General features: G+C 39.0%; 1 long non-coding RNA gene across 1 annotated transcript; it reads left to right on the top strand.

Annotated features, from left to right (window-relative positions):
• Positions 1–414: 414 nt before the first annotated feature.
• Positions 415–12184, top strand: LOC106146643. Its single transcript, XR_001231179.1, has 3 exons — positions 415–739; positions 1579–4675; positions 11114–12184. It is a non-coding gene; the product is annotated as an uncharacterized LOC106146643 (long non-coding RNA).
• Positions 12185–12421: the final 237 nt, after the last annotated feature.

Genomic DNA, 12421 nt, shown 5'->3' with positions numbered 1-12421 from the left:
ATCAGACCTTGTGACAGGAAAGGAGTCTTTATTGGGTGGGAGAGCAACACGGTGGGCTGCCCAGTGGACTAGGGCAGCCCTGACCTGAGCAAAGAGTGGGGTTTTTAAGCTATTTTGGGGGGAGGGTGGCTGTGGGCCAGAACATTTTCATGGGGGAAGATGTCCGTGGGCCAGAACAGCCCAAGCGGGGTGTGCTGTTTGTCAGAGTTGAATGTCTGGTTCTGCCAAGGCAGAGGAGGGCAGGGTTGGCTTTTGTCGAGGGGAACTGGAGGGGAACAGGTGAAGAGGAAGGAGTTTTTATTATTGAGAGTTTAAGTCTCCTGTGGGTGGGTTGCCTTATGACGTATCAAAACCCACAGATCTAGTCAAATATTGCAGCAAGTGTGAGTGAGATGAAGAGTGCAAATACAGTGTTGATCTGGCCGTGAGCACAATGGACCCTGCTGACCTTCCAATGAATGAGCTGGGGAGCAGTCCATAGGGTTGGGATTCTCATCTTCAGAGACTCTGATTGAGAAGAAGTGAAGAAGGACCTTAGTGTGTACAACACAACAAGCACTAGTGATGATTTTGATGCCTGTTGTACACTGAAGACATTTTCAAGAAACAAGTGTAATTTTCATTCAGAAGATGAAAAACATGAAATCACCTACTCAGGGACCATTCCAATAACCAAATCAAATCCACAGCCTGGTTGATCTGATCAACTGTGCAGAAACTGGCCATTACTGTGACAAAGGTAGGAGGAACGTTCAACAAAAAAGATTGATTTATTGTTTATATATAAGAGGAACACAGACAGATTTTGTTTCAAATGATTTGGATGAAAAATAAAAGGTACCTAAGCTCTGAGGAAATGTATTATTTTCTTTCATTAAATAACTCAATTTCCATAACTGCTTTCATAAAATGGATATAAAATATAGGATGGGTATTACATCTCAATTTGTTCTTCTGTAGCCTTGGTCTTACTGTCCTCCCCATTCAGTAGAGTTGAAGAGAGACTGATTAATTTCTAGTTTTCATTGTGGCCACACTCCTCTTCACCTCTTGATTGCTGCTGGACTGGAATTAAGAAAATGACACCAGGATGGATGTTGTCATGGCATTTCCAATCCATTGGCACTTGCAGATATTTCAAATTTTCTCAAACAGTCGGTCCTCAGGACAGTGTCTCTCTTTCTCATTTAACTAAAAGTATCTTTAAAAAAAATCATGCAGAAAATCATGGTTTTAGTGTCTGGTCTTTAAAAATAAGTCATTGACATTGAATTTTTCAGGTGTTAATGTTATCCTGGACACCATATTATAGATTCAAGACTAGAGAATAGTAGCAATGGGTACAAATTGGCAGGTTATTTGGTCCAGACCTTTCATATTTTACAGTTCAGGATGCCATGGAACTGACTAGAGAAATGTCCCCCCTAAGATCATGGGTTGACAATGACTTGTGTTTGAACTGGAATCTCAGGCACCCTGACCCCTGAGAACTATCCCTTCTTTGCTACACCTTACATCTTTGGATGGCACACCAGGAAAACACACTAATTTCCTTTTTTTGTTTGTTTTTTTTTCCAGTACCGGGAATCAAACTCACACCTTGCACTTGCCAGGCAGGCGCTGTGCCACTGAGCTAAATCTCCAGGCCCTACTAATTTCCATTTTAAAAACTGGAATGTAAGGCCATGCCTCACAGCAATTAATAACTTTTCTGGCATCCCATATCTCATACTAATATTAATGCAAAGTAGATAGTAATATTGTGCCAGGGGAGCATTCCTCATGTGTTGGGAACAGTGCCAAAAGCAATGTATTCTCTATCCTCCTAGTCCAGTGGTTTTCTATTTACCACCCAGTGCATAAAAAAGAAATCTACCATCTTCTATGGATGGTACATTTAATAGCCTCAGAATTCTTGAGTGGTAAAACCAAGAGTGGAACCAATATCGTCTCATATCTGGCCTAGCGCTTCCTCTACAATAACAGACATCATATTCCTGAGATGATCTACCCAAGAAGAAGAAGCTGCAGTTTGTGGCACACAAATCACATCACTCTTACCACTTGTACAAAGGAAACTTCTGTGACTGACTAGTTAGCTGGGTGTGGTGAATCTCAGCATTCAGGGAGGCTGAGGCCGAGGGATGGAAAGTTTGAGCCCAGCCTGGGCAACTTAGTGACTTAGTAAGACTATCTCAAAATTTTAAAAAAAGAAAATCAAAATATACCAAGCCTTGTATTTTATTCTAGAAGCAAGGTTCCAAGAAGGAATATTCCTCCATATTTTACTAAAATTTCCCCTGAGGAGCACATCTCTGTGGGGCTGTTAGTACAAAGGGTTTGGAGGATTTCTAAATGCATTCAGAACATTCACAACTTCCTGTAGGAAATCAAGATGGTGCCCAGTGACAGAAGAAAGAGGAGGGATGGGAGGATTCTGAGATTCAGAAGCAACCACAGTCGAGAGCTTTCTGTCTAATAATACTCTTTTCTCCCCCTTGACTGAAGCTTTCACATGTGAAGTGAAGGGAAACAAATAACTAAATAGGGTAGACACAGTGGCTCCTCAGTTTGCAAGCTTAATTTTTTGTGCAATTTGGGGAAAGATGGTTGCATTTGTGTTTGTGTGGAGAAAATGATCACGGTTTTGTCTGTCACCTGATGCCACTTGCAAATGGAAGCAAAATTTTACCAAACCCTTTTGTTTGTGAAGCAAATTTTTTGCGAACAATAACATTCATGAACTGAAGTATTACTGTGCTTAAACTACTCCTCAAGAGAACTAGTGGAAAACTTGGAATAAGATGTCAATACTGTGAGTGAAATTTGAGGGGGAATTTGAAAATCTCCTCCATCTTGTGTAATCCCCATTTTTAAAACTGTTGCCCTCAAGACTCCTTTACTAACCCCAGAGAACTGAGTGAGAAAAAGTCACATGGTTTCACATTTGGGAGAAAATTTCTGGTTTAATTTTAAAAAGCTATATTCTCAAATAGCATTCTGTAATCAGTCCACTTTTACATGATGCCCCAGTTAAAGTATATGAAGAAAATTAGACCTTATGCAGATGAGTAGCCAGGAAAGAGTAATTGAACAGCTTTTCATATAATTGTAGCTATTTATCTTTGACATTGCACCAAAAACTGTACAAATTGTTTCTGAAAGGTTTTTTTGCAATTTGGAATCTGATGCCATATTAATTTTTCATACTCCACTACATCAAAACCCATTGGCTTCTCTTCCATCGAGTGTTGTTTTACCCAAGTATAATTTTCTTGGTATTGTGCTTTGGTCATTTGGAAAATATTGGTTCCTTAAATAATTCAGCTCTTCCAAATGTTGACATGTTTCACTGTTCAATATAAAAACCATCTCAGTCATTGATATCACTACTAATCTCATCAGAATGTCTTGAAGTATTGGGAAGCTGTCAAGTTCACAGTGGGAGATACAGTTTTCCAGAATTCTAATTTTTGTTTTAAAGGAAGAATGTTATCATTGACAAAAATAACATCAGTTGTTTCTTTTGAAGTGGCAGCTTACTTCACTCATTTCCAAAAACCGAAGGCTAGATAGCCAAGTCTCAGGAGCTGCTGCTTATTGACCAGCAGCTCAACTGAGTGGTGCTGCATGAAAGGGGACAAGTTCAGTTCACCATGCAAACAATTGCGCAGCTGGTTTGTCCCAGACATGTGTGGCACCATGGTGTGAACTCACGACTGTAGGTGTGTTTCTCCTTTTGTCCAAGTGACTGTGAAAAATATGTGTACCCCAGGCCCAACATTTGGTAAAGCCAGTAATATTACTGTTTCATCATGACTATTCTTACATTGAACTAGTTTTTGCCATCTATACCTCCTCTGTCCTCTTGTTTCTGCCTTTATTTCTTTGGTGAATGCAAAGTGGGAAGGAGTCCAGTAACTGCTGGCACTTTTGGTGGCTTGCTTTAATTTGCATGAAGGTCCTCACATGGACTCATAGTTTAACCAAATGGGCACTGAAATGTCAAGACAGTGAAAAATATGCTTTTTTATCATTTTGGAAAGAGTTTAGACAATAAAATGAAGGAAAGAGAGCCTTTTCAACACACTGTGCTGGAAAAACTCTACATTCATATGCAAAGATATGAATCTAGACAGAGACTTTACACCTTTCATAAAAATTAGCTCAATAGCTCTGCAGATAAAAAGAACTAATGTAAAGTGAGAAACTCTAAACTTCTATCTAAGAAGATAATATAGGAAAAAAATCTAGATGAACTTTTTAGATACAATATCTGGGATGATCCAACAAGGAAAAGATTGATAAGCTGAACTTAAAATCAAACTGATTTGGGATGTCAAAGACACTGTCAAGAGAATGAATAGAAAAAGTCACACGCTGGAAGAAAGCATTTGCTAAAGGTTTGTCTGATAAGAAACCATCAGAAACTGTTGAACCACAACAGTGAGAAAACAAACAATGTAAAACTGGGCTAGAACCCTAATGAATACTTCACCAAAAAGGATGCATAGGTGACAACTGAGCACATGAGGTGCTCAGGGTCATAAGAGAAATGGAAAGTAAAGTGACAGTGGAAACCACAAAACGTCTGAGAAGTGGCTCAAACCCAGAACACGGACAACACCAAATGCTAGCGAGGATGTGGAACAAGAGAAATCCTGTTTCTTTACAGGTAAGAATGCAAAATGCTATAGACATTTTGGAAGACAGCTTAATGCTATTTCTATAAAACTATACATATACTTATCACACAATTGAACAATTAAGCTTTTTGATATTTGTCAAAAAGAGCTGAAAACTTGCACCCACATAAAGATTTTTAAAAGAATGTTTGTAACTGATTTATTCATAATTGTTAAACTTGGAGACAATCAAGAGATCCTTTAGCAGGTGAATGGCTTGATCCAAACACATCAGATATTATTCACAACTAAAAAGGAATCAACTGCTAGGCCATGGAAAGACACACAGGAAATATAAATGCATGTTTCTAAGTGAAAGAAATTTATTTGAAAAGGTGATATCCTGTATGCTTCAAGCTATGTGACAACTGAAAAAAGCAAAACCATAGAGAGAGTGAAAAGTCAGTCATTGCTGGTGGAGGGTGGAGGAGCAGGCAGGAAATTTTAGGGCAGCAAAGCTATACTCCATGGGACTACAGTGGTGAATCCTTGAATTACACTTTCCAGATCCATAGAATGTACAACACCAAGAGTGATCCGTAATGCAAATTGTGAGCTGTGGAGGATGGTCCTGAAAAATTAAGGCTATCATATTATAGTGATCCATGCATATCTGTATTTATAGCAGCACTTACTCATATTAGCTAGATCTTGGAAGCAGCCTATATATCCATCAACAGATAACTGGATAAAGAAAATGCAACATTTATAGAGTGGAGTACTACTCTGCCATGAAGAAAGATAAACTTGAGTTATTTGTAAGAAAATGGATACACCTTGAGATCATAATGTGTGGGGTTTTTTGTATGAGGAATCGAACTCATGACCTTGCACTTGCCCCACAGGTGCTTGCACCACTGAGCTGTATCCCTGGTGATCATAATGTTAAGTGAAATAAATCAGCCACACAAGATTAAATAGCTTATGGTTTTTCTTATATAAGAAACCTAAGGTATAAGTAAAGAGCAAAATAAAAGGTAGATAATAAAAGCTACGGGACAGACCATTTTCAAAGGGGAAAAGGATGAAGAGATGGGGGGGAGGGAGAGGAGGGGGAGGCGATGTAAAGGGGGGTGAAGGCATATTGTGTGTATGTACCAGCTCCACACAAGGAATGCAGAAAAAAGTTAGAAATGTGTCAAATGGGTCTGTGGATTGTCACTCATATACCACTTTGCCAGGGGATTTTTGCAGCCTGGAAGGCTGCGCCATGCATGGAAAGGGGCTCTAAGGGAACACTGGGTGTCCACCGCTCACTTTTGCTGTGAACCTAGAGCTACTCTAAAAACATTATCTTCAAAAATAGTTTTGAGCTGCCAACTCTTCTAAAAGCAATCAGACTCCAGGGGCCTCACTAGTCAGGCTCTGTGAATTGCTGATCCATGCTACCTGCCCTGTGAATGCTTCTTGGCTGTTGAGTGGGCCTCTCCTGTTAATATTATCAATTTCTTCTCAATTGGTGAATAAAAATTATATATAATTTATAGATCAAATTATGATGGTAAATTAACATAGAATGTACCAATTTTTATGGTAAGAACACTTACAATATATTAGCAGTAATTTTCATACACACAATGTGCTGCAATCAAGCTCACCCACCATGATCACAGAAACCTCTTGAGTTTATTCCTTCTAACTGGACTTGTGTACTTCTTGTCAGTACGTTCCCAGCCCTCCACCCCTGCATCCTCCAGTAACCACCTTTCCGTTCCCTACTTCTCTGAGTTCCACTTCTCCAAATGCTGCATATAAGTGAGATTATGCAGTATTTTTCTTTCTGTGCCAAGTTTATTTCACTTAACAAAATGTCCTTTGGGTTCATCCATCTTACCACAAATGAAAAGGTTTCATTTGTGTTTAAGACTGAGTATTACTTTATTGTGTATATATACACCATATTTTCATTATCCACATCTGTTGGTGGACACATAGATGATCCTGTATCTTTGTTAGACACCTAGATGTTTCTATATCTTTGTTATTGTGAAAAAGCCTTCAAAATACATAAGTGTATAGGTATTTCTTTAACATACTGATTTCATTTCCTTTGGAAAGATAACCAATAGTTGGAGTGGTGGATCACATGTTAGTTATTTTTTTATTATTTTTTGAGGAATATGCATACTGTGCAATGACAATGCAATTTACATCCCTACCACCCGTGAGCACACTGTTTGCACATTCTCCCCAGTGCTCAGTGTCTTCCCTCTTTTTGACACTAACAATTCTAGTAGGTGTGAGGTGGTGCTTCAGCGTATTTGTGCTTTGAAAATGATGCTGAGAATTTTTTTTGCCTACTTGCCTGACACTTGTAGGTCTTCTTTAAGACTTGTGCCTATCCTTGTACTGCTTGTTTACTTGCTTGGAGGTTTCTGAGTTCCTCACACATTCTAGATGTTATCCTCTTTTATGCACTGCTTGCAAATATTTTTTTCCATTCATTCTGTTGATTGTTTCCTTTGCTGTGTGGAAGCTGTATCTTGGTGTTGCTTATGTTTTGGGGGTTATATATCATGACCTAGACTAAGGTCATGCAAATTTTCTCCTGTGTTTTCTTCTACTAGGTCAATAGTTTCAGGTCTTAAATTCCAGACTAATTGATTTTTGTGTATGGAATGAAATTAAGGTCTAATTCATTCTTTTACATGTGGATATCCTATTTTCCTAATACCATTCATTAGAAAGACCCCTTTCCCCCACTGTATGTTTTTGGCATTTTTTGAAAATAATTTTGTCATAAATCTATGCATTCACCTAGGGGCTCTCCATTCTGTCCTGTTAGTCTGTCCATATGTCAGCTCCATGCTGTTCTGGTCACTACAGCTTTATAACATATTCTGAAATCAAGTAATCTAATGTTTCCTGCTTTGTTCTTTTTGCTCATGGTTTCTATTTGGATCTTTTGCAATTCTATAAGAACTTTAGAATTTTTTTCTCTATTTTTGTGAAAAAAATGTGTTTGAATTTTTATAGGGATTTTCTTGAGTCTGTAGGTCTCTTTGCAAAGCATCAATGTTTTAAAGATATTGACTCTTCCAGTCCCCGAACACAGACTATCTTCCCATTTATCTGTGTCTTCTTCAGTTTCTCTCATTAATGTTTTGTAGTTTTCAGTGTAGAGATCTTTCATCTGAATGATTAAACTAATTCCTAAGTGCTTTATTTTACATTTTTGTATCAGTTATGAGATTGTGTTTTAAATATCTTTTTCATTGTTAATGTGCAGAAACACTACTGAATTTTGTATGTTGATTGTGTATTCTGAAACTAAATTCTTTTATTAGTGTGCAGTTTTATTTTTTGTAGGATGTATTCATTTCATGACATATGTAAACAGAGACAATTTGACTATTTTCTTTTCAAATTCCACGTCTTTTTTTGTTTCTACTAATTAATCTAGCTAGGACTTTAGGTACTAGGGTTGATACACTTGCCTTTTTCTGATCTTAGGAGAAAAGCTTTGAGCTTTTCACACTGAGAATATTTAGCTATGCGCTTGTCATACCTAGTCTTTGTTATATTGAGGCCCATTTCTTTTAGGTCTAATTTTTAAAGAGTTTTTTTTTAATCACAGAAGGATATTATATGTTGTCAATTTTTCCTGCATTGCTCGATGTACTTATTGTTTTAAAATTAATTATCTGTAATACGAGCGAAGGTGTTTTCACTGAGATGTGAATTAGCCCCACCTCTTGCCACAGTGAAAAAATTTGGGTTCTTTTTTCCCACTCAGTCTTCATTCAATTAAGAAAATGTGAGTGGTAATTTCTCCTCTTTGCATCTCTGTTTTCTCTTGTGCAATTTGAAAGACTGGTCAAGAATAGAAATTTTCAAGCTTTCTTAAAGCAATTGAACCCCCTTAAAATATGAGTCCTTCTTATGTTAAGATGATAAGAGCATGGGGACTGTGGTGGATGCAGGTGTAGATCACCCAGACCCCTCCGCTATTTGGTAGCTCCTGGGACATTTTTTGTAATTTAAAGGGACCTAAGAACACAATTTAAAAAAAAAAAAAAAACAGAGATATAATAGCTGAATTTTCTTTTCTAGATAAAAGAGTTTAAACGTCTATAATGTATAAGACACTATAAAAACATTGACAGATTTAGAATAAAGGAAGGAATTTTCAGTACATTAGGGTACTGGGATGCAGACACAAACGGTACAATATTTAGAGGAAGGAGATTATGCATTTGGAGAAACTGAAGAGGAAAAGCAATGTGATCTGTTTTGAGCAAAAGGGATGAAGAGGAACGGGGTGTATCAATGTAAAGGGAGACGATTGTGCAAGAGAACTGCTCCATGGCTTTGCTTGGGGCCATCCGACTTCGGGGAGAAACATTGACAAGCTAGCTGGAGGGTGCAATGAGGTCACAGTTCTTTCCAAACTGGTAAGTGTCTTTTTTTAGTGCATATTAATTACACAGAATAATGAGTTTCATTGTGGCATATGCATGCATGCATATATCATACTTTGATCTTGTCTGCCCCCATTACCCTCCACTGCTCCCCCTCTCCCTCCTCTGATCTCCTACCTCCTCTCTGAAAAGCTGCCTTCTACTTTCATGTCATCAGAAAACATGTGACACTTGTCTTTGGGTCTGGGTTATTTCAGTTAGCATGATGATTCCTACTTACATCTGTTTTCCAGCAAGTTACTTGATTGTGTTCTTCTTCTTAATAGCTAAATAGTATGACACTACACATATATAGTGCAAATGTAAATATCTATTACCCAGCTGTGCCTGTATATGGTTGTTTTATTTTTGGTTTTTGAGGGAATCACCATACTCATTCCCACCAGCATCATAAAAAGGTTATATTTCCCTAAATCCTTACCAGCATTTATTGTTTTTGTGTTCTTGATGATGGCCATTCTGATTGGGGTAGGATGTAATTTGGATATACATTTCTCCCATGGTTAAAGATGTTGAACATTTTTTCATATAATTACTGAGCATTCCTACTTCTTCTTTGGAGAAGTGTCTGTTTAGTTCATTTGCCCATTTATTGACTGGTTTGTTTGGTTTTTACTGTTAAGTTTCTGGGCTCTTCATATAGTCTAGGTATGAATCCTCTGCTAGGATTAATAGCTGATGAATAGGTGAAAGAGATTTTCTCCCATTTGTGGATGGTCTGGGAGAATCTTTTCTAAGTATCAAGTCAAACTAGTGGTAACCCAAATCCTAATGAGTTTGAACTGCAGCCCGACCCTCATCCTTTGCCCAAAGTCTCGGGCCATCAGCTTAATCACATTCCTGACCAGGCCCTGAACAAACTCTCCCTCCCTCCGGCAATTTAATTCCCGTCTCCAGATAGCCTTCCACAGTTTCTGCTTCTTCTCCCAATGCCACTTTCCTCTGCCCTCAGTCCAGAGACAAACACAAATTTCCCTTTGCTCAGTTTTTTCCAGATCATGTAATCTACAAAGAGGGTGTTTAAAAAAAAAAGGATGCTTCGCTCAGCTTTGAAGACACTAACAAGAGCTGGGTAACTTGTATGGAATAATTAAAGCTGCTATGATCTTCTACATTTCAAAAGCCTTTTAAATGCATGTCATCTTTGGTCAATAGCTTTACAGTTCTAACAAGCAATTTTTATAAAGTGCTATTAAGGGCTGTAAACTTTCTTTTCTTCTTTCTAATTCTCCTTTAAAAAATTATTTTGGTTGCTCTGTGGTGTGGAGGGATGGAGCCGATGTATCTTTAAATAATAACAACACCATTTTAATATTCTCATAAACATCATCCCCTCTGCTCAGTGATACAAACTTTAACAGCCAGCAGCCACAGAAGCAAGTAGGGCAAACAATACAAGAAGAGTCATTATTGTAACTAAATTAGACCGTTTGTTTTCTTTCCCTCAAATCAAATTGTGTAGGAGCTGCTTTATTGCAAAACAGACATTAAAATTCCAGCAAGACCTCAGAGAGAAAGTAATTTCTATTTTATCAGTGCTGTAAAGCTGTCTTTATGTTCTGAAGCAGGAAATATTGCAAGGATATTTATAGCTTCGGCTCCAAAGCCGGTTTGAATAGAAATGTTACCGCGGTCGCTGGAGCTGTCATACTGCTCGGTGGAGCAGGGAATTTTAGTGAATTTGTGAATTACTGTTTCAGTCTTGACAAGTCTCTCAGTGAGGTTGGTGTGTGTATCTGGAGCTGTTTGGTGTTTGGGGAGATAATGATTAAAGATTTGGATGTGCTTTAAGAGAAGATTTAAATGATATTCTACAGCTAATCAGTTTTGCTCCTCAAGCTCTCCTGGAGCAAAAGCAAGATTTCCAGCACTGGCATCCTTGCGGCCTGGTGGCCAGCAGGAGGTGCTGCCCGGCCCTCTTTGCCTCCAGCCCTGCCTCTCTGCTGTCTGAACCATTTACCTGCACTGGACACTGATTTACCTTCTTACTTCTTCCCTAATGTCTAGTGGAATGATTTATCATCGCATCTTGGGAGATACTCCAGGATTCCATCGACATTATCCTCACTCTCCAAGTGGAAGAAGTATTCCTGTTTCACATGGGGGAGAACTGAATTCTAGATGTGGAGACACTAAGGTCCCACAGCCTACAAAGCAGATGGGATGAATATGAAGTCCCTCCGTGTCGTGCAAGATGTTCACCGTGCAGCTGCCGCATCTCACTAGTGACAGTACAAGTTGTCTTTTGTGACTTTAAGTACACAACAGTTTCAGTGAATGCATTTGAAAGTCAGGCAATGAAGAGATGCTTTCAGTTGCTCCAGCACCACCCCGGGTAGGAGAAAGACAAAGTCAAGCTGTGCTGTGTATATTATGGGTTGGATGGGGACAGTTCCTCTTGACTTCTACTGGGCTTGGAAATGAAAGGGACCGTGGAAGTGTGCCGGGTTCTTATTAATACGCCTGCTCAAAATCAATCAGAAAGGTTTTGCTTTCTGTTCATGGGTCAAGGGTTTGATTTATGCTACACAGCTCATCGCCAGATCACTCAGGTCAACAGCAAAATTTAATTCCTGATGAGCAATCCTTACCCTGAGCAATCCATACCCCAGGACCACGTCCTAGAGGGACCTTTATGGGATAAAGTCCCAGCCTCTGCTCAGAACCTGCCACTGTGGAAAGAGATGAAGATATTTTCTGAATGTAAACTGAGACAGAAGTAGCCAGCCCTGCCTTTGGCATGCCCAGTTGAGAGGAGGCTCGGACATTTTCTGCTAATTTGTGGCACACACCTACACTTAACTGGTCATTCAGGAGAGAGTTGAGGGCTGGAAAGGACTGGAGACCAACGATCTAATCAGGCCCTGATGTCTTTCTTCTACACTGTGTGATCCTAAATGATAACCTGCAGTCACCTGTGGCAACTGAGCCCTTGAATGGGGCTGAAGAAATGAGCTGAGAAATGCTGTATGTGTACAGGACACGTACCAGATTCCAAAGACCTACTAGTAAAAAATATAAAATGAACTAAAACATGCCATAATTGTTAGGTTGATAATATAGTGAGCCTATAATCTGTGCTGGATAAATAAAAATCTTAACATTAGTGTCACTTGTTTCTTTTCTCATAAGACTCACCAGAAAATGTTCAAGTACATATCTGGCCCATCTTCCACATCTGCTGGATGACACAGTGAGTGTACCTTTGCGTCTTGGGAATGCGCCCAATAGGAAAGCAATAGGTGCCACTCTCCAGTCTTCCCTAGGGACCAGCATCACTTCAGCCAGGCCTCCCCCACTAGCTGTCGGATCCAA

Source organism: Chinchilla lanigera, unplaced genomic scaffold (assembly GCF_000276665.1).
Source record: "Chinchilla lanigera isolate Chin_1 unplaced genomic scaffold, ChiLan1.0 scaffold00088, whole genome shotgun sequence".
Classification (NCBI taxonomy): domain Eukaryota; kingdom Metazoa; phylum Chordata; class Mammalia; order Rodentia; family Chinchillidae; genus Chinchilla; species Chinchilla lanigera.
The sequence above is the reverse complement of the archived record's forward strand: the minus strand, read 5'-3'. Positions and strand labels throughout refer to the sequence as shown.